Source organism: Prenolepis imparis, unplaced genomic scaffold (assembly GCF_030444845.1).
Source record: "Prenolepis imparis isolate NDT839.2.m4 unplaced genomic scaffold, iyPreImpa1.0 SCAF_5, whole genome shotgun sequence".
NCBI lineage: Eukaryota > Metazoa > Arthropoda > Insecta > Hymenoptera > Formicidae > Prenolepis > Prenolepis imparis.
Window position 1 is genome coordinate 14,633,649 of NW_028141163.1, and position 22,250 is coordinate 14,655,898.

At 39.2% G+C, this 22,250-nt stretch overlaps 1 protein-coding gene and 1 long non-coding RNA gene across 4 annotated transcripts in view; one reads left to right on the forward strand and one right to left on the reverse strand.

Moving 5' to 3' along the window:
• Nucleotides 1–22,250, forward strand: part of LOC145935779 (uncharacterized) — a 176,257-nt gene that overhangs the window by 48,021 nt on the left and 105,986 nt on the right. For all 3 annotated transcript variants that reach the window (XM_083037376.1, XM_083037374.1, XM_083037375.1), the window contains exon 3: nucleotides 19,059–19,175. The gene's annotated coding sequence lies outside the window, so the exon portion shown is untranslated. The remainder of the gene's footprint in view (nucleotides 1–19,058; nucleotides 19,176–22,250) is intronic.
• The window catches only part of LOC145935780 (uncharacterized), a 122,490-nt gene continuing 106,830 nt past the window's right edge, over nucleotides 6,591–22,250 (reverse strand). Inside the window, exon 4 of the long non-coding RNA XR_014425279.1 lies at nucleotides 6,591–6,900. This is a non-coding gene — a long non-coding RNA (uncharacterized LOC145935780). The remainder of the gene's footprint in view (nucleotides 6,901–22,250) is intronic.

Below are 22,250 nucleotides of genomic sequence, written 5' to 3' on the forward strand. Positions count from 1 at the left end.
AAAAATTTTAACGGGAACCGTTTTTAACAAGAAAACACAAATTTTCCAACTATGTGTACTAATATACGTATAATATATGTATAATAATATACATAATACTATATATACATATATAATGTAAAAAATATAAATAATAATTGAACTTATTACTAAGCATTGGTTATACGATATTTGCTCTCTCTTCTTTCAATGGTTTACTCTCTTTTTCTTTATATACATATTTCTTTCGTGCATCGTCCTCCATCCTCCTCTTTTCCGGAGGATTTTGAAACCCCTTATTCTTTGTTCCGCTCGAGTTTTCACGTCGCCTTCGTCTTCGTAAAATGCCTCGGTCGTAAAACAGATAGAGAAACGATATCAGGTAGTCAGCGAATGGAAAAACTATATAGTCTTACTGTGAAACGTCCTATTTTTTAAACTCGAATGAGTTTGCCTATTTCGCGTGGAGAATTTTTTAAAAGCAGGATTCGAAAATGAAGGATTAAACTATTTTTTATTATTATCACAATTACGATAGTAATTGCATTTTTATAAATCTATTCTTATTTATTACAATTTTCAACGAGGGGCTAATCTTGTATGTCTCGCGTGTATTTTTGAGAAAACCTATTAGGCCTAATTGTAAGAAGATGATGAATGTCGCGCATTCTCTGCCTTCGTCTTTTCGCGCATTCTCTGCCTTCGTCTTTTCGCGCAATTTAATTCTAAAATATCTTTTTCGCCCGAACACATCCGCTGTTGTAAATTCGCATCGCCATTGTAAGAGTACGCGAACGAAGGAGCGAGCGAGACAAGCAATTTATGTCGATATACCGTGACGACGGGGGTATATTGGCGAACTTTATAACAAGTCGGTAAATTGATTCGGTATACATCAAAGCTTCGTCGAAAGGTTAATGGGTCCACGTGCCGGAGGCGGCGGTGGAATTGCGCTAACTGCAAACGTCGCGACCCTGCCGAGGACACGCCGATGACCGCGTCTTAAACTTTGACATTTCCATGGTCTCGGAGAGACGCCAACGCTCCGCCAATTTTCCCGGTTCGTCTTACTCGTTCCCGCGCGCTGCGTACTCTTGTATACGTCGTTATTTTCTTTGCATAGTCTGCGTCAGAATGATGGAAATATTTCTCGCTAACGCGAATTTTTTCTACGTAAAACCGGGATGCCGGCACTTAGCAGTTATTAATGTGTTTTTCATAAAAAAGAGCAAATTAATAAAGGGGATTTTTGTGCTTATTGTAGTATATTTAGCAGCAAGGTCTTAGAATTAATTCTATTTTAGATTTGCATCGAATACAGATTTGATTTCGAAATTTATTAGTCGTATCGATTTATTGAAATTGTAATTTGGCTTGCAATTAGTTTCTTGCATTTGTTTTGCTTTAGTTTTTAATTTTGCCATTCGTCGAAATTAATCTGTCAAGACACTCTCTCTCTCTCTCTCTCTCTCTCTCTCTCTCTCTCTCTCTTTGTTTTATTGATATTAGCAATCATATTAGGAAGTTCGCATTTTGCGATACATTTATGCATTACACTTGTAAAATACGAATTGTTAGGAGAAACTATTTATCTCTTGCTTACACGTGCGAAAATGCTCTCTAAAGTGTAAATGAAGATCGTTAATTTATCTCATAACTCATGATTATGTTGATATTCCGCATCTCATTAACAAACAATTTCAATAAATATGTTTTATGTGACATCTGTATAAAGATATGAAAATTTCTCTCTCTGGAATATATATTTATTCACTTTTGTTTTGTCGATAAAATTTATTCTACAAGTTATATTGCAGCTCCCTCTCTCTTTCTCTCTAATCAGCTGTTTTTATATGGAATCCTTTTTTTATTTATTAATTAAAAAATGAGATATTTGACGAGTTAAAAAGAAGAAAAGGAAATAACTCTCTCAAGGCAAATAAAAAGTTGGTAAACTAGCAGATTGTTGAGATATGTGCAACGCACCACGAACGATGAATTTCGCGTTATCGGGTTTCAATTCGCTCGCAGCCGTCCTATTCACTCGTCATTCGGCACGATCGCGAAACATCGGGTTGCAGTTGCAACCAAAATTCGTGCGCCGCCGCCCGCCACCGTCGTCCCCGCGTTTCCGCCGACTATGATTCGTCGACGAGGGAACGTAGGGAACGGGAAAAGGGGCAGGAGGGGACGTGCGGCGGATGAGGCCTCCCGATCAATGCAGCGGCTACGACGCCCGACGATCCCGACGCGGAGCGTCGCGACGCCGGAGAGCGGGAAAGCGCGGCGCGCAAAGCGTAGGTGCGCAAAGCGCAGTCCACTTCCGGTGTGTTTGCGCGGAATCCTGACACGCGTTGCGCCCTTCCCGGGGACCATCGCGTGCGTCGCGACGCCCGCCGCCCTCTGCCCCACGCCGGTATCCTCGCCGGGGTCAGAAACACCCACGTACGACCGTTGAACTTTGCGCGTTTGAGCTGGTCCGACGAGAGAGAAAGACGGAGAGAAGACTGAGAGCACGCGTGTGTGTCCCGTAGGCGAGAATTGACCGGTATAACCCGCACTTGTGCCTCGTTGTCCGGAGTCTCGTGTTTCTATTTTAATCTTAATCTCGGGAATGTATGCCACGGTGGGAAATGTGTCTGCGTTTTATCGTTCTATCGTTTAGAGATTTAAGGACTTGGATAAATTTAAAAAAATTTTATAAATTATATTTACTTCAATTAAATTATAGTTTCATGTGCGCTTTTTTCAATTAATTGATTCTGCGACATCATTTGGGAAACTTCTCTTAATGCACAATATTGAATGGAACGAAATAACATTTTATTCTCGGAATAGAAGTTGATTGGATCTTTGAAGCACAGATTTTATTACTAAATTATATGTATCGTTTATAATATTATTAGCATGTTTTAAATATATTTGACAAACAACTCCATATATACTTTTTGAGATAAGATAATATTAAAATCTAATAGCCATATAAATTGCCAGAGATGTAGTATGTTTTAGTATGTTTAAAAATGTTTCTTCAGGATTTTATTACATAGAATGTATTTGAGAATTTCATATTTTAACATGTAGCAAGTGCTATAAATTACTTGTTATTCAATTAGCTTAAAAATCACATTTTCCGTATTTTGGATATATGATTCCTACATGGGACCGCAGAATTATTTTCGGAATTATCACTAAAATTAATAAATTAATTATTCAGTATATATTTATCTAATAAATATTCGATAGTCAGGGATTATTTTTATATACACAATTTTCGTGAGAGAATTTTCAGAATTTCCGAATTTGGTTTGATTTTCCATCTCTGGTTTAAGCCTTAAGCTGAACTGCAGCGGCCCAAGCTCAGCTCGCTTGCTCGACGACTCCTTTACTCCGGTTCAAGGCTTATAATTACTCGACCCGCAAGTAGGTCGCTTTCTCCTCTGGTACTTTGCGCCACTGCGCGCAAAGACTCGATCCCGCCTTGCGGCTCGACATGCCTTATTCCGCGAATCCCCGATTCGCTTCAACCACTCTCGCTCGTTTGGATGATCCTCGCGTTATAAAAGCCCACCGAAATTCAATTTGTAGATCGAGTTTAAGTAAAGATCGGCGATTACACGATTTTCTACGATGCGACATATGATAATAAATAGATTACAATAATTCTTTTATACCAATTTTTTAAAATACATTTTTTGTCTTAGTTTTCGTCAACGACATTCGTATAACGAAGTAAAAAGTAAAGACCTTCTCTGTTTTGATACGCAAATAGTTCGTGAGTTCGATATCTTTATTATACGTTGATTTTTTTCACTGACTGAATCTCGCAAACGTCAATTTCAATAACGGTGCATCCTCGAGCGACGTCGAAGAAGGAAAACAAAAGAGAAACGCGAGCCGCTCAATCACACGGGACAGTAATCTTCGTTCGGTCGATACGCAAGCCAGACCGGCTAATTCCGATAGATAGGATCCGCTTACGATAACGAACAATTACCGCGCCAGTAATATTAACCTACGCGGGAAAATTACACGCGCCGGAAGAGAGCGGCCGCCGGTCTCCCGCGTGTCTGTGTCACCGGTGTTGCACGACGATGCACAACTTGCATTTCGTTCGCATGAAAAACCGCGGAGTTTCTCTCGCAGTTATGATTTTTTCGACGGAAGCGGCTATTTTCATCGTGTATAACGCCGGCAAAAATTATTACTTTGCGATGTATCGCGTGTCTCGGAACGTTTCCTCCTCGTGAATCGACGAGTCTTTCTGCGAGTTTGTCAGTGACGATAATAACTGTTTGATATCCGCTCGTATAATAATCCGGTCTACATCGGAAATACGTTCGATAATGTTATTTAGATTTGTTTGACAAGTTTATGATTGTAAGCAATAAATATTGATATATAAGAGTTATCGTGTACAGAAATAAATAATTAAAATCGCTATTTCCATTATTGTTCATGTGATGCATTTTAAATTTTAAAGACAAAAGATTCTTAAAATATCAACCGTGTATCTAAGATTAATTTATGCTTATGTTATCCAGTTTATGTTTATACAATCAGTTTTCAAGAAATGTTTCTTTTATTTGTAAATTAATTATGATAAGCATATACTTGTGTAATGAATTTACATTTGTGAACTGATTTAATTTTCTGAATAGAAACTTTAACTTTTTAATTACGGACACCGATCTATATACATATACATATGATCATTATGTACATTTTGAGCTATTGATTATATTACTTATTGGAGAACGTAATTAGTGAAATATTAAATAAGTACTTGAAGTTGCTCTCTAATAATTTATAACATCGTCATTTTCCACTGTGACCCAGACAATCGAAAATTGTCCCGTTTCACAATAGCATCATTAACACGAGAATAATAAATCGAGACAACATGTTATATAGTCATGCGCATTTCTATTTCTATTCTTCATCATAGTGTCGAAATCTGGTGCACGACAAAATAACAAGGTTTAAAAAGGATGCCGCGACAGATCGCAACGAGAGAATTCTATCTCAGTTCTCTATTAAACGGCGAGGAGACCTTATGTCGAATTTACGAGGGAGAAAAGGAGAAAGGGAGGGAGAGGCCGAATAATTTAGTTTCCGTATACAACCGCAGCGAAATACCCGTTATAGCAGCGGAGGAACGCGCGTAGGTAATTATAGCGTCGGAGTGCGGTCGCATCGCCACGCGGGCGACCTATTCTGCGGTGAGCAGCGCACGTTGCTGCATATTGCGCGTTAGCTTGTGAACGATCAGGCAGCGTGTACCACACGTATGCCCTCACACATTGCTTGCACACGCGTGTGCCGAAAGAAGCACGATATCTGTCCTCTATCTTCTCTCTGTTTCTCTCTTTTTTCTCCTCGATGGCCAACCTTCCGAACGCTCTCCCTTCGTCACGGCCTTGACACGTGTGCGACACACGTATCCGGACGTAGCCTTTTTCAATCTCGACCTTCTCACCTGCTTAATGCCTTAGTGCGTGCGATCGTGCACCCGGAATCATCGTTGAGGCGAAACGTACGATGAACTTGTGATAGGAGAAAGCAAAGCTTAATTCGATTGAAATGATTTATACTACTAATAAATAGAATAGAAACTCTCTTATATGAATGGGATAGAATTAAGAGAAATTAATCCTTCGTAGAATTAAGTTCTCATGATTCTTAATACAAAAACATGATCTTTTAGTAATTTTAAAGAAAACTTAGAGTAATTAAATTAAACGCATTTTAGGAGGAAGAGAAAAGGCATTTAAAAAATTTTAAAAACAATACATGTTGAAATGTAGGTTTATATAGTTAATTTTATTTTTAAGAAAAAGAGAATATAAATTATACATTTGTATATTTTTTATATGTATATCGTCTATAAGTTGTCTGTGACTTTATTTGGAAAAATCGTGTAAAGCTTTGAGTAAGCTTTTGTTTACCCTTTCGCAGAACCCTCAATTACGAGCGAAGCGTTAAAATCCGTTCGATACGAAATAAGGCGAGAAAGCGCGCGCGACGTTGGATCAACATTTGCACGCGATTGCGTTTAATGATCTCCCCTTATCCCGTGCGTGAATCAATATCGTCTGGACTTCGAGTCGATTGGTCAATAATACGACGCGTATAACGTAGTTAATAATGACGATCGTTATACTCGAACGGGGGTATGTCCGATCGATTTTGTTCGCGAGTGCGGATGTATAACGGAATGATCCTATAACACTGGTATTTCACTATTCGGTAGGATTAATTGTTCCTTCGATATTTGGTGCGCGGCGGGGAAGGAAAAGCGGTAATTGATAGCGATGCCGTTTATTGACCGTCGAAACAAACTTTATTCGTTCAGAGTTGGCTTGTCGATCGCAATAAGAGAAGCCGTAAATCTTTCGCCACTATCTCGTGTCAATGCCCTCTTCGGGGCATTTAAATGATGATAATAATGATAATAATGATAATGATAACACGTCAAATATAGTAGCAACATTTCTTTGATCCGTATGCTTTAGTGTTTGTAATTTTAACAATTAATATATTATAAATATACACATAATTAATATAATTAGATACATGATTATAAATATATGATTAATAAAGGTTCTCGATATACGCGATTAACTCCACGCTGTTGAATGTGTGACTAAAATTCGGAAAAATGCATTCGACATTAAACTGATTCCGGAAGGAAATGAGTTTTTCTACGATTGAGGCATCTTGTCATGTCGATTTTATTCATTTTCCTGTAACATCGATGACTCTAGTTCGTCTGACATTTAGTCGCTCCTCTCATTAAACCGATTTGTGCATATCGAAGAGCGTGGACGGAAAGGCGATCGATTGTCAGCGCCAATTATCCCTCTCTCTCTCCTTTTCTCTTGCTTTTCGTAATTGGCTTTCATCTCGAAAGTTTCATTCCTGAAACAATATCGTAAAAGATAATTTGGCTATTTGTTCGTAACACATCATGACGGAAGCGATATTGTTCCACATACATGAGAGTTATCAGTATTATCAATCAAAAGATGATTGTTATCATGTAATAGCTACTTTACATTGTCACGCGAATCTTTCATATCTTAAACAGAAATGGCTGATGTTTAGGTATGTTTCTAAAAATAGCTCTTATCTCTTCTAGAAAAAAATCAGTCAATTAAAAAGAAAATATAATTTTTCGTTTATTGCATATATTATAATTGTTAGAGACGAAGATAAAACGCGCGTTTGTCCACGTTCGGACATTTTATCCGGAAAAATAATTGGGATAAGATATATCGAAACGTCGGAAATAGGTACTGAAACTCTCGAATAACGCAAACAGAAGATCGGCTCGACAAGTTGTCCGACGAAATGCTACTCAAGATCTAGAGATATCTCAATCACATCGTTTTTATTTGCGCGATTGCGAGTTTCCTTGCATATATTTGATTAAAAATTTTGTAATTTCATATCGTGATTTCTGATAGAATATTTCTAGTCGTAAAAAAAAAAAAAAACTTGTACTCGACCGACATCCATTCTCACCCTTTTCACCAATAAAATTCGATGGCCGCTCACCTGACTTTCGCATTTTTATCTGATTTCTCGACTGAAAAAGAGAAAGTCACGGACAACACATAGTTGTCACTGGAGATATCCGCGTGAGTGAGTCGTATAATCCTCGTCGTAAACGTCGTTTTCGAACGGAAACAGCTACTCGAATAAATCAATATGTTCATTCTGCTGAATATTATTAATTTCCAATATTTTCGAGTTATATAATACACTTCAACATACCTGTCAGACAAATTTTTAATTGATTATTCTTATATGTATAAAAATACACTCACTTTTGTCGCATTACAGGTATGATAATGATAAATTCATTCGTCAGCTTTGGAAATCAATTTCTCTTCGATGAAAATGTTGTGTATTCAAATGAGGCGAAAGCGAAACGGACATTAATTTGACAAATTTACTTTTGATATTGCTTGCTATATACGTAGGGCATCTTTTTAGCGATGCGTCATTGTTGTGTAGGTGGATAGAAATTATGTTCTGATTTTGGGTATAAGCAATGGCGCGATTTCGCCGCATGCCCAGAACGAGAGTAACTTAAATCTGGCAGATTGGTTTCAGTCGTCGGTAAACGCTGGCTGGCTGGCAGCCATCCAGCAACTGGGGATTTCGCTGTCGAGCATATAATGCCGCAAGATGCCCGAGTTTCAACATACACATGTCTCCCTTTCTCTCTCTTTTCGAGAAATTCATATCGTGTTATTGGAACGCGTACTCTTACACAATTATACTATCAACAATATCTAGTTTATTCATTATTATTATTATTTTTAATAATAATGGGCGATCTGGATTAATAATCCAAACAATGATTGCAATAATAATTAAAATTATTATTAAATTATTGTATTACGAAAAGATTGATCAGATCAATTTAACCCTCTCGATATTAGATACAAAGTATAAGTTAAAAGAAAATAAAAAAGGAGGAAGAACAGAGAGGAGAGGTAGTAGAAAAATAATATAAAACAATAAAGATATAAATGACGAAGGTGAGATCCGCGTATACGTTTTAACAGCAGCGACCGCGCGCTTAATATCGTTAATTAACTCCACGGCCATCGCCGCGATAGATCACCCCTGACCTTTTTCGTCCGGCAAGAGAGTCGACTACCCTTGCGTCGGTCAATTATAACCCTGGCAATCGTGTGTGTGGTAAAAAAGATTATATCTACATCGCGCGAACGTGTGCACGCGCAAGCGAGCTTGCTTTACCGAATCCGCCGTCAGAGCCACGTCGGCGATTATTCTTGCCACAAAGTGCGGATGACGAAATTGCGCGAACGTATACACACATCGAATATGTGAATCCCCCGGATCGTTTACGATGTTCTCATTAAAGTTACGACGCTTCATGCTCTTCAGCGTTCTGCCAAAGGATTACCCGCGTACTTAATTACGTCTTCGGAACACTCGACTGATTTTCTCGCTGAAGTGAAGTCAAGGTCGCGATTAGTTAGAATCTTTTTTTCTCTCTAGGTATATTTAATATAAAGATGTATTAAAAGTTTACGTAATACGTTATACGCGTTATCGTCTTGCTGATTTTATAATCCGCTTCTAATATAAAATATCTAGATAACTTTTAATAAACAAAAACAAAATATTAAATATACTCACTTGATTTTATTATATTATATATCTTACTTGGATTAGATTTATATTACGAATCCTTGCATTTTTAGTAAAGTTAATTATTATATAATTTTTATTTTTAATTAACGATTTTAATTTTGACGGATCTTTGAGAGAGACAAGATTTATTAGCACGAAGATGAGAAAATCCGGAAGACACGAGTACCTGTTAAACTTAAAATATCTCTTAACTGTGAAAGATGATGAAGGGGCAACGAAACCACCGTCCGTATTACTCGAGCGTTATTACATCATCGTAGCGATGCGATGCAGAGCCGCGAGCGAAATCTACTTCTCGATCTCCACGGCGTATAAAGTCATTCGAGTCAACAATGAAGTCGCACGAGAGGCGAGGCATCGCGCGATACGGCGATTGCGCGTATCTCCGGCAATTAGAACGTTAAAAATACCGGAAATCTTGCTCGATCACGGTTTTAAATCACACATTTCATCCGCTTATCTTAATGAGAATCCGGATTGCGCGGCGCTTTCTAACCGCGAGGTGGTGGAGAGAAGCTCGTCGCGGTCGCGGATCCGGAAACATTTGCTAAGAAAATAGGTAGAATACACTACTATATATAGAATATACATATCGTGTGTGTGCACAGAAGTACAATCTTTACGGAATCCTTCAGCAGTTCTTTGAAAAAGAAAGTTGAAAAGGGGCAAGAATAGAATTGTAAACTTGCGCTTCGTATTTTTCATTTCGATTTTCGCTGAAACTTGACGCCACGCTATGTTTGCCCGCCTCTTTTTTTAATCCGCAACCGTGAGGACAAGTTTAAAGAAACGTCGTCGATATTTGTTGACGTCAAAAGAAAGAAGATTGTTGAAATCGCCAGTGCGAATCGTGAACGGTCGTTCCAATCTCGCGCATCCTTCGCGCATACGACCTTGACACACTGACAGACACAGCCGGGAATAAGCGAGCTCTCCGCATCCAGGTCGAGCGAACTGCTGTGACAATGATGCTTGTTAAGAGAGTAAACGAGATTGTGAGCGAGCGAACGTGTCCGAATCGATTATTAGCGATTGTCGTGTCTGTAATCTCGTTACGTTCGTCCACTCGGATATCGGATAGTTTCCGCTCTCGAAAAAGAAAGATTGGTTTTGAGATAATCGCTCTTATCTGACGCCGAATTTAGCATGTCGAATGCCAACTGGAAATCCTTGGTTAGATACGTGTATGAAATTAATTTTTATCTACTCGTATTCGTAAGAAACGTTATCTATCAAGAATTTTGATCGTGATTATTATCTTCGTAAATCGCTGATTAATTCTCGCAAGTAATGCATTACAATGTAATAATTAATGTATTAATTTTTGTTTAAATATTATCAGTAATTTTTCGCGAATTTTCAAAGCTATTTTCATTTTTTAAATTATACTTTATTACAATATAATTAAAATTAGATCTTTTCGTACGTATGATGCATATAATAATAACTCGAGACACTTTTCATATTTTTACGTCTGCAACATATAGCACATTTCGTTATGATTTTGAACGATATGTAATTTGATATCTTAGGCTCTCATTAATCGCATGGATCAATGCATCAAAATAGGTTTTTTTTTAATAGCTCAGTTTGACAAATAAAAGATTAGTAGTATCGATGTATAGCATCGACTGGCTATGCAACGAAATTAGATGCAAGCTCGCCTCGCATGCATGTTCCTCAAGGAGTAGAAGGCTCCTTTTTTGACTGGCAAAGGACGCCCGGATCGATTTGTTAACTTTGTGCGCGCTCGCGCTGCATAAATCGACGCGACATGAATTTGCGCTTAAATTCTTCTCACGTCGTCGAATTTCTGAGAATCCGAGGCGCCTTGTAATGAACGGAAAATTACGCAGTTTCATTATATTATATAAAATGTTTTTTATAAAAAATATTATTTCGCATACACCATTTTGAGCTATTATAATTACGTAATGTTTAATAACCTTTTATAATTTTTAAAGTGGCATAACCCCCGAATTGATACATTCAATTTATTTAATTCAAATTATTGTGATCAGATCAAAATATTTTTGCCTTATCTTTTCATCGAAAATATTAGAATTTTGACGGTGTTATTTAAATCTAACTTTAATTAAATTGTCATTCTTTATGTATTCCCATCATGCACAAATAAGAGAGCTAATTTTACGAGAACGGAAAATGTGTTCTCTTGTTGTTTTAATTCAGTCTGTTAATGGACTCGAATTCTTTAGCTCTATTTCGCTTTTTTGATGCATCAATCCATCGTATCTATGTTTCTCTTGCGATGTTCGTTGCTAACTCAGGTGTCCTCCAAGCAGCTCGTTCGCCGGTCGGAGCACGCTCCATCTCCACGTAAAATGTATGCGGCCTTGACATCGCGCGGCTGATCGCAGACCAAGCCGCCTGGTATATATCATGCGTTCTCGCTCGCAGGCGCGTTTCGTCGTCGTGCGGCAGCATTTCGCAATCGTGCGCGACTCTCCCGACTCGGCGCGCAAAGACATGATTTATGATCGCGATTAAAACCGCGAGCGTAACCGTAGCATATACGATTCGACGACGGCGGCGAATGAAACGGTCCGGGATATCTGACGTTCATCTATCTTCGACCTAACATCCTGAATTTCAAATCTGACGAATGGAAAAATTGAAATATCTGTAGATTAAATTTGGTCATATTAATTAAAAGTGATTAATTGATATCGATTAAAATTAATTGAAATGCAATCGTTGGAAAATTATAGCGCCTCGAATAATTTTTACGAATTAGATTTTAATTTTAATTACATTTGAACGGTGAGACAGATAATACAGTTTTAGAAACTGTATATTTTCTTTTGTCTGTGACAATTCAAAAATAATTCCTCTTCTATAGGAAAGTGAATAAAGTAGAGATATTATTTAATCTAATTCTCTCCCTTAGATAATAATTACCAAAGTGTAATCTTATACTTTTGTAAATGTTGACATTCAACTTAAGAGCCGTTTAACTTGAAATAAATTCTCGTAATAGATTTTCTCCGCAGCGAGGTTTTCGTCGACAAATGTCTGTCTAACCTTTGAACGGCATTCGTTTTATTATTGACACGACAGATATCCACGATGACATCACAGGAAATGGGACACTGGTACTGGTAATCGAATGTAATTTATCTTCACACATTCTCGCGCAAAGATCATTGATTTCGTAAAGATCATCGCTTTTCACGGAGAGTGACTCGATTCTCGATCCACAAAGTGATGTTTTATCCCAGGAATAACACGATCGCAAATGTGCGCGCGATCGTTTAGCTTAAATGAAACATTCTTCTTAATAGCCGCGTATACTCGAGAAAGGAGAAAAAGAGGAATCGGCGTCGTGTATCACGATGTCGTTATGTACTCGCCCGTCTTCTCTCCGCGTGTTTTCCTCGCTCTCGGTTCTTCTTTGTTAGCACCCTTACCGCTCTTTCTGCCCACGATCGGTCGACATAAATCCCGGACAAGGTGGAAAAAACGTCTGTTTCGGGCACGTCCGTTCGAGCGTGTCGAGAGAGACTGGGCAAAGAGAGAGAGAAAGAGCGAGGACGTCGGGTCGACGACGCTTGTTTCGCGGTCGTTGATATTTCGGTACCGTCTGTTCTCTCGTCCCATCTTCTGTTTTACTCCGTTTTTTTTCCTCTTTTTTTCCTCTCTTTTTCCTTTATCTAGCTCTATCCGTTCTGCACTTCATCAGCTTCTCCCGCATGATTTCGACAAAGTTTTCTCTTCTTTTTCCTGACGTATAATAGAGATAGAAATCTGACGAGCGAGAGAAAGAAAAAGTGTGAGAGGGGCGGAGGGAGGGAATGATTATGGTTCTGGTTGACCATGAGTATCTCACCGGCCATAATCTTCGGGTAGATCCCGACGTGCGAGCGATCTCTCTCTTGCTCGATTCTTCCATCTCGTTCTCCTCCCGTTCCGCATCCGTCCACTCTTCTTCTCGCTCACGCGTTTCGTTCCGCTGGTTTCTTTCGGTCGTTCGTTGAACATCATGGAAGTGTGTACGATATCGCCGTGTCGGCTTGATTCGCGCGGCGTCAACGCTCTCGAAAAACTACCGCCTCTCAAATTTTCTTATTTTGCTATTTTTATTAAATCGTCGCGTCTTCAACCTTTAGCGGCGCAACGGTATTTAGCGCAGGCGCTAAACTTTTCACGTTTTTATACGAGCATCCAAGTATCGTCCCCTAACATCTGATATGATCGATCAAGTAATGAGGAAATCATTTTTGAATTAAATTGAAATGATAAATTATTATATCGCTATTTATTTTTAGATAGACGAGGAGATAGATGTAGGAAATAATTTTTCGCTCGTAGAATATATTTTTGTAAGAATATTTAATTTTTAATTAAAATTTTAAGATTAATAGTCGAGTGAATGAGTAATCTTCAAGTTTTTATTTTAAAATCTCTACAAGTTAGCTAAAAGAGACTTTTGTTTCATTCAGTCGACAATTATGTTTATTTATACTGCTCGCACTTCATTTATTATCTAATTGACAATTATAGCACTGTTTGTGTCGTATGTCTGCTCATCATTCGTTTGCATACAATACGTTAAACTTAGTTGTGAAGTCACGCCGATAAAGAGTTTGCGCCGACCTAGCTAAAAAGCGAGCTAAAAAGCGAGTCGCTAAACTATTTTTGTTTTCTAATCGGGGTGATAAAGCGATATTAATGGCTTTATTTATTAAATGCAGAAAGAATTTCATTGATATATGTATAAGTTAACATACACTACTCTCGTAGCTATTAAGAGACGCATTCTTTATTGTTCTCTCAAAACTATTTATCTAAAACATAAAAATAAAATTAAAAGACAAGTAAATTCAGGATTTTTTGGCAGTGCTATATTATTTTTATGCAGAAACACAAAAACGAATAAGGCACATGTAGAACGTTTTCCATTTATTGTGTTATGTTTCTACTATCGAGATAGAAACAAGAGATGACGAATTTCTTTAATGAACTTGTCTCTTCCTTTGGCTGAATCTTGTTTGACGCTGAATTATGCTTTTTATTTTTAGTTGTTTGTCCGTTAAAACCTTCCTCTTGTATATAATCATATTCGGTGTATTATTCAGAAGCCATCTCGATATACGAGACAGGTCAATTGACCTATACGACAGAGGAGGCTCGTCGTAAACGGGAATCACGTCGTGCGAGTCTTGAATCAATAGCAGGTCGACGCGCGCGGACAACGGGTGTCGTATATGTGTGTCTGTGAATCTGAATATGTGTGTGTGTGTATATATAATGTGTGTATGTATGTGTGTGTGTGTGCAATACGTGTATGTTTGCCGGTGGTGTCGCCGGCTGAAGTTATCGGCCGACGATAACGATGACCGATTATCTTTCGTCACTTTATCGCGGTTGTTATTTACGAAGGCGTGTTATTACGGTCAGCCTGCGGCTCGCGCCTCTTCTTCCTCTTGTATCGCGTACTATCTTTTATATCTCGCGTTTTCCACATTTTCTCCGCTATCTGCATCTGTTCAAATATTTTCCAATGTCCCTCGATTCACGTACGTCGCTTATTTACTTTTTTTTAAAGATATTTTGTGTCTAGAGTTAAAATAACTGAATGATTTATCGTTCATTTATTTTTTATTTACACCATGTTGACATATTGATTCACTGAGGTTTTTATTTACTTCGCTCTATATTATGCTTAAATGCTATATAATGTATAAACAAATTATTTTAACTGTATTGCAGTGTAATTTTTAGATGAGATAAAAATTCGATCGCGTATATCAGAAAGTCAATCGTTGATTCTATCGAATATACATGTAAGAGCTATCCTCTTGCGCCCCTACGATTGTCTCATCTGCCGATTCCCGTGCGATCCTATAATCCGCGTATACTATCGGCCAAGTTTCGCGCTCTGTGTTTAGAAACTGTTAGGTGTATATTTAGCGACATTTGTGGAACGGATGCTGGCGTTGGCTGAGCTCCAGCCAACAGCGCCCGGCCGCGGAGATTACACAGCAGCCGGCGCTCTTTTCTCTTCATCGTCCATCCCGCATTTTCCTCGCGTTCTTTCAATCGACTGTGTGTTGAATTGTCACCTCTCTCTCTCTCTTCCTCTCTCTGTCTCGCGAGCTTTCGAAACAATCGGATTTCGAACGGGAAAATACGTGGACGGATTTTTGCGGTTTGCGCGGTGATTATCAGCATGCGCTGTATTATTGTTTACGAGTTTACGGGGACAAACGCATTCTATTATAACGGTAGCACGATAATTATACAACGCCGCACCGTTATTGTGTGTTACGTACGTTCGTTTCAATTTGTGATTATTTAATTTATTTATATACGCGTCAAAGCTCATCACTATTCATTCGTGTCATAGATATTTGTTATGTATATATTTGCGTTGGGATAATTTCATTCGCGAAAAATCATTTGCGGCATGATTCTAAATTCGGCAGCTTGTATATATTATTACTCGTATTATCATCGAACGAAATTTGAATCATTAAAATCGCGACGTGTGTGTATTAGTGCGTTGCGTTGGCCGGTTATCTTTTATTATCGATATACGTTTTAACATATATTTCGCGTCGATTAATTTAATGCGATAATAGCGGCATTAATTAAGAGACGTTTTAATTGTACGGCACGATTGTCGACGAGTTTTTCCGCCGCGGGCGAGGTGGATTGGTCTTCAACAGGCCACCATTAGTCACGTAATCTCGACGCGATCTCGTCAAATCGATTTCCGATGTCGAGAGACGAGCCTCACTTTCGCCATCCGTCATTTCCGTTAGAATCGGCGCGCAGACTCATCCGAACGACAATGGAATGCATTACTACTCATTGTGCGATCCTCTGTGTCCCGACCTTGAACTCTTTGAAGATTACATTTTGAGGTCGCTGACCCGGTCGCCGCGGAATCCCTAGACAATCGATTATTGCTTCGCTCCGCTCAAAGTGACGCTGCTTTCGTTGTATCTCGAACGAATATATTCCGATTTCATTTCGCAAATAGCAATCTGGACTGCTACAATGTTTACGATGCTATTAAAGTTTATTATAAAAGTCGGAGACAATACTTTTTACTATTATTATTATATATATAGATACTTTAATTTAACGATGATTTTTGAACATGTTGTCTATTAGCTGTCCTCGTCCGCCATTGTTGATAGAATGTTCAAAATGATTATTGCGCTGCATGTTGCACTGTATGTATACGTTATGCACCGTTTGTTGATGCAGTATACGTGATTCAAATTTGACATGCGCCGATGGATGCATCACCGATGGATGCATTCCGCTGCCGTCAAGCGATCCGACATTTCCACCAATTTGGTCGATGCGGTAATCAAACCGATGTATTTTGTTTCCAATATCTCCGGGGCGTGTAGCGTAACCGCGAATCAACGATTGCATTATCAATCAAGTTTTTTTTTTTTTTGCGGTGGACGCGCGATCTATTTCGACCGAATCTTTATTTAACCTTATACACGACACATATCTCGCTTGATTGTTTTTTGTACTTGTTCAGCTAATTATTACAGATTACATTATGAGATCCGAAGCTTATGATTCGGTTTTCTTCAGATATTTGCGATAGAGAAGCAGTCAAGTTCGGGGCGAGCGCGGCGTCGATTATTATCCGATCTCTGAGTTTGCAGGCAACGTAATTCGCGTAATTTGCATTCGCCGGGTGGCGCGGCCCTTTCGCAAATTTCGCGGAGGAACGGTGCGGTCCCCGCCTTTCTCATAACCTCGATTGTAAATAACCGTCCGTAAAACCCCGTCCCAGTTTCGCGGCGCTGAAACGATATCGGTGCAGCGGCGTGCTCGGCTTTCCTTTCCGTGCTCGGAGCGAGAGAGAGAAAGAGACGAAAAGAGAACGACTGTGCAATTATTCTCGAAGCATCCGATCTATCGCGATCATTTAATTCTCTGATATCTAGTGGTCCCGGGAGGAATATTTATGAATCCTTTCCTCTTTTTTGTATATATCTTTACTTGATATCCATCAAATCTGTATGAGAAATATATTAGGAAGATTAGATGTACATATGTACATACATTGGAGATATTAATACGTATTTATGTATATCAAATTTAGATATCTATAATATTAATCTTCGCTTCGTTTTTACGAATTCAAGATGCGAAAGACTGATTTGACGAGATATTCATTTCCGCGCGATTGTACGCCGCCGCGTCGTTTTCCGCGACTTAAATCCAATCGGGTAAGAGAAGGCAAACGGGTGGATTCCGTATGAATAATTGAGCGCGAGTTTGCTGCCGTGAATGAAATCGAGGCGTGGCCGCCCCCGCCGGCCGGCTACGCGATCGCGAGAGAATAGAGCCCGCAATATAAACCAGCTACTACTACCATCGGTAGAGAGAGAGGCGCGAAGAATAATTCGCAACTTTGTTCTAAAACTGCGAGTCGGGAGGGAAACTTGCGCGCGAGACGAATAATAAAGAAACGCGTAAAGTGTATTATGCAAAATATGGGCGATATATATCGCGTGCTCTTTAATTAATTTGCTTCTGGCGACAAATTTACTTCTGCGTGAAGTTTTAATAGCAGCTTGTTTTCAGAAATTCTATGTAATCGACGATGCACCGATTCTCCTCTTCCTCCACAAGAGAGATTTTTATTTTTGTTGCAATATAATTAGACACGCATTTAAATTCGGTCTCGATTAAGAAACACTTTGTATATATATATACATATATATGCACGTGCGCGAATATATGGCGCGCGTAAAGAACACCTGGCATTGTTTCATATATTCCGAGCATGTTCAGGCACTTTTATTCCGCTATTTTCGCTGTTCATTTTCTACGCTCATGAATTTCGAACGCGGTGGATCACAGTAACTGGGTGAAAACGGGAGGAGAGAGGTGAGAGGAAGAGAGCGCGAAGCAGACGCGGAGAGAGAGAGAGAGACCGGGAGAAAAAGGAGAAAATAAAGGGAAAAAACTCGGGAAGGGATCGCGTGTTGGCCGGCCATTAAGTATTCTTCTTGCTTGGCTCTCCGCGCCACATATTAACACCGGGATTTTCACTTATATTAGCCCCTTATCGCTTTATACTCTCTCCTTTCCTTCCAACGGCAAGGGAAAGAAACGCCGAACCAACTGCATCGGACTCGACCGATTCTTTTTGTTGCGATGTAATTCCGTAATAAATCGATCGTGCCCGTTGCTACTTCGGATGTGATCAACGACCGCATTCTTGGCAAATATTTTTCTTTGCTATAACTTCTTCGTTAACACGAAACAATGCGCCGCAATTCGCATTAATTCTACTGTTTATTTGTGTATCAGCGAGATGCTGCGAGAAATTAAAATACTATAAAAATTGATTATAACAGTGGAAACTAATCTTTTAAAGTTGAAAAATTATGAAGGGTGATCGAATAGTTTTTATCATAGCAATAATACGTATGTTGCATAAAATTATTATACAAGAATGTAATAAAACTCTTTGAAATTATTAAGTTATGAATTTATCAAATTGTTTAGAAATATGATTACAACGTTGCGATAGCGTAATTATATAAATTTTCTGTATTCTCTATAAATTATTTCTTCTCTCCTGTTGCGGGCTGCATTTTTGAATTGGTCTTACGTCTTTTTCCCTGACGCTTTTATCCGTATTTTTTTATGCATCGTCGTTGCGAGAAACAGCCGAGAACGATAACCTCGATCGACCGATTATCGTTTCAAGAGAACCAGGGGGATATCTTTCTCGTCTTCTGATACTTCCGCTCGGCAAAGTTTGTCTTGGCTCGAAGTATCGCGATAACGATAACTGTCGTTATAGCACGCGAATTACCCGATCGTGCATGAGGCGAGAACTCTTTTATAAAAGTATGCGTTTTCTTTATTTCCAGCCTGGTGACGAGAGCCGGAAACGGAGCTGACTTCCCTCTGGCAATAACCGGGACGATCTTTCACATCATCCGGAGAATAGAAGGTCTCGGGAATAAGGATCGAATGGGAAGATATATGTGAGTAAACAAACGCAATCATATCTCAATGCCGCTGAACAATATAAAAAACGTATTGACACAAATTAGACTGTCAATAAATAATTGTATACGATTACTGTCTGTTGAGAATATGTATATATATATATATATACGGTCGTACTGTATAATAATAATAATTTTTCTCTTTTCGCGCCGCATAAATAATAATAACGTGCTTTCCGCTATGTTTTTTCGTTTCGACGTCTAATTTAGCGGCAAACCGGGAGTTTCGCGTTTAACTTGACAGATTAACTCCGGTTATACACGCAGCAGCTTATTTGCATAACTGTTCGCTGCGTCGCGTTTTATACCGACACACAACGATTAATTTCCGCTTAGCGACGTTATTGCGGCCGGAACGTTAATTCGTCTCGTCGAGGTTTCATGCGATATTCGCTGCTCGTGCGCTCAATATCAAGCGTTCGAGTTTGAACGGTGTTAAAAAATTCAGGCCCGCAACAGCTTGACGCAATTACGCTTGTCTCGCGCGGAGAGCCAATGACCTTGTTACCGATTCAATGCGATCGGAAACGGCTCTGTGACTGCGCCAACGGCATGATTTGCACTTTGCGCAATCGTTTAACACACTTTCGTGATGCAGGCTCCATTGATAATTTTGCTCTTTCGCGCCGATTAGTGTGCCGCAATGCGCAAGTCAGTTCAACTCGCAGCATCACGTTAGAATATAAAGCAAAAGTATTAGGATCATTGCTATATTCGCAGTTTTTCTCCTATGCTTTGTTCTAAGGTGTGTTATTAGAGAAAAGTATCACTTTCTCTCTATAAAAGAATTGAAAAAGGATTATAATTCATAAAATGAAGTACTACAATTATAACGTGCAATATCTTTGAAATATCTTGAACATGTGAGAATCTAAGTATCAAGATAAGTAGATTACATACGTATATTTAAATATATTTAATTATTAATATATAATTACATATTGATAATTATATATATATATAATTAAATATAAGATCATATATATTTAATATTATATATATCTTTCTCGCGCAAATGTCGCGCAACAAGAAATTCCAACTTGAAGCTTCGTATCACATCGTTATACTAATGACCAGTCGTTAATCACTAATGATAGTCACGTGATATTATAATACACGGATTGTAACGTGGACTTGTGGGTTAATTTCTTGCCCTGGGGCAAACGACGAGAGATGCGCGTAACCTATATTTAATTCGCGTTGAACTTTGCGAATGTCACGCGAACGGTGGAAAGTAAATACAGTCGCGGTTACGTTGGGTCTATACGCGACATACTTGGTGCGGGTGCGCACAATGTGTACACGAGCGGTTTTCGCAAATAAACGAACAAAAGGTACTTCATCCTCCCTCCCCTTACCCTCGTCCCCGCGCTGCGATTTTCTCGCGGGATCTATATACGCGAACTTGATAGCTTGAGTCTACTACGTCGATTTATTTGCGCGCGCGTAAAGGTTGACGGCGAGTTTTTTTGCCGCGGTGGTGATTCAACGACGGTCACAAGGATGAGACAACTAGGCGCGATAAAGCTCGGGAAAATTCTTATTGAATTATTCATTCGACGGAGACATTTTTTTTTAAACAACGTTGTATTGGAATTCAAAATCGAAGCGTTAATCTCTCTCTCTCTCTCTCTCTCTCTCTCGTCGAAACGCGCATCGTTCTTTCAGTCCATTAATATGCCGCTTAAATGCTTATTAGCGTCGCTTATTAACGTGACGTAACGTCGCAATTCCGTTTGCCGTTCTCGTGTGTCGCGTTATCATACATAATCGATACGCGGACGGATTAATCGCGCCACGACTAGTGGCGCCCGATTATTATTAATAACAGCAGCGTCGTGCTAATCGAAATTATAAATAAAACTTATTAGAAGTGTGCGTTTTACTTGTCGCGGGAACGGCGCGTTTCGCGTCACATATATTTATAATATGCGGTCGGCAATCGTTCGAGTGAGAGAATTGCAGATATCGTAGAGAGATGGGGGAGAAAGAGAGTACGCGCACGCACTCAGCGGTATGTACGCACGCGAGAGAGGTCGGGACCGAATAAATAAATAACAAATCCATATATCTTTCAGTTATACATGCGCCATGCATCGTGCCGCGAAGCAATGCATCCGCAACGGTTGCACCGAGCGAGCGATGACGGGAAAAAGAGGGCAGGTGGGAGGGAGGGAGAGGTATGTGATTTGCGAGCTGGCACCGGCTACATTGAATTTAAATTATCTCGCTCCTCTCGAATACACGAGCATTAAAAAGGACAAGTTAGATGCCGCAAACGTGTATACACGGACACATGTTTCAACCTTAATTTGCTGCCGCATTTTACTATCACGTATTTAACTTCGTAGCTGCGTTCCAGACGCGATTTTAGACGCGAGACAAAAGCAATATCCAGGAGCAATAAATAAGTGAATACGAAGACGTAAAAAGAGATGTAAATCGTATTGCCAGAGGCAAAATGTTTAGGAAAAGCTGTTACCTCTTAATCTGAGAAATAATGTTTATTTATTTACTTGGAAGAAATATATAGATAAAATTATTTTTTTATAAACATTATCTATACGATCTTTCATGTTCCTGGGAAATGCATGATTATTATTTGCTATTTACAATATTATTTATTGATTATTACATATTTTTTTTAAAATCAAAATACGACACTCTGCACAAATATGTGCTATAAGCTTCTGTCATTATCTTTCACTGTCTAAATCCGAGTGTTTTTGAGAGACGGCCAAAAAGTTTATTCGTCTCGATGAGAAATTCGTGTCTGTTCGGCTTCGTGAGAGACTATTCGGCTATTCAGAGGCCTTTCAGAACATTCGCCGGACCCGCGAGCGTTTTCGTATCGGCTGCGTCTCCTGGTCCTTTCAATGTGTTTCGAACAAAAAAGCGCCGCACTGCCGCCGCCGAACTTGCTCGTCCCGACGCGCAACACCTGTTGAATCATTAACCCGTCTGCGAGCTTAACGAGGACGCAAGTAAGTCGGTGAATGACACGGTCGTGTGATACACGTTTACGACCTGTCCGTCTAATTGCCGCGCGGT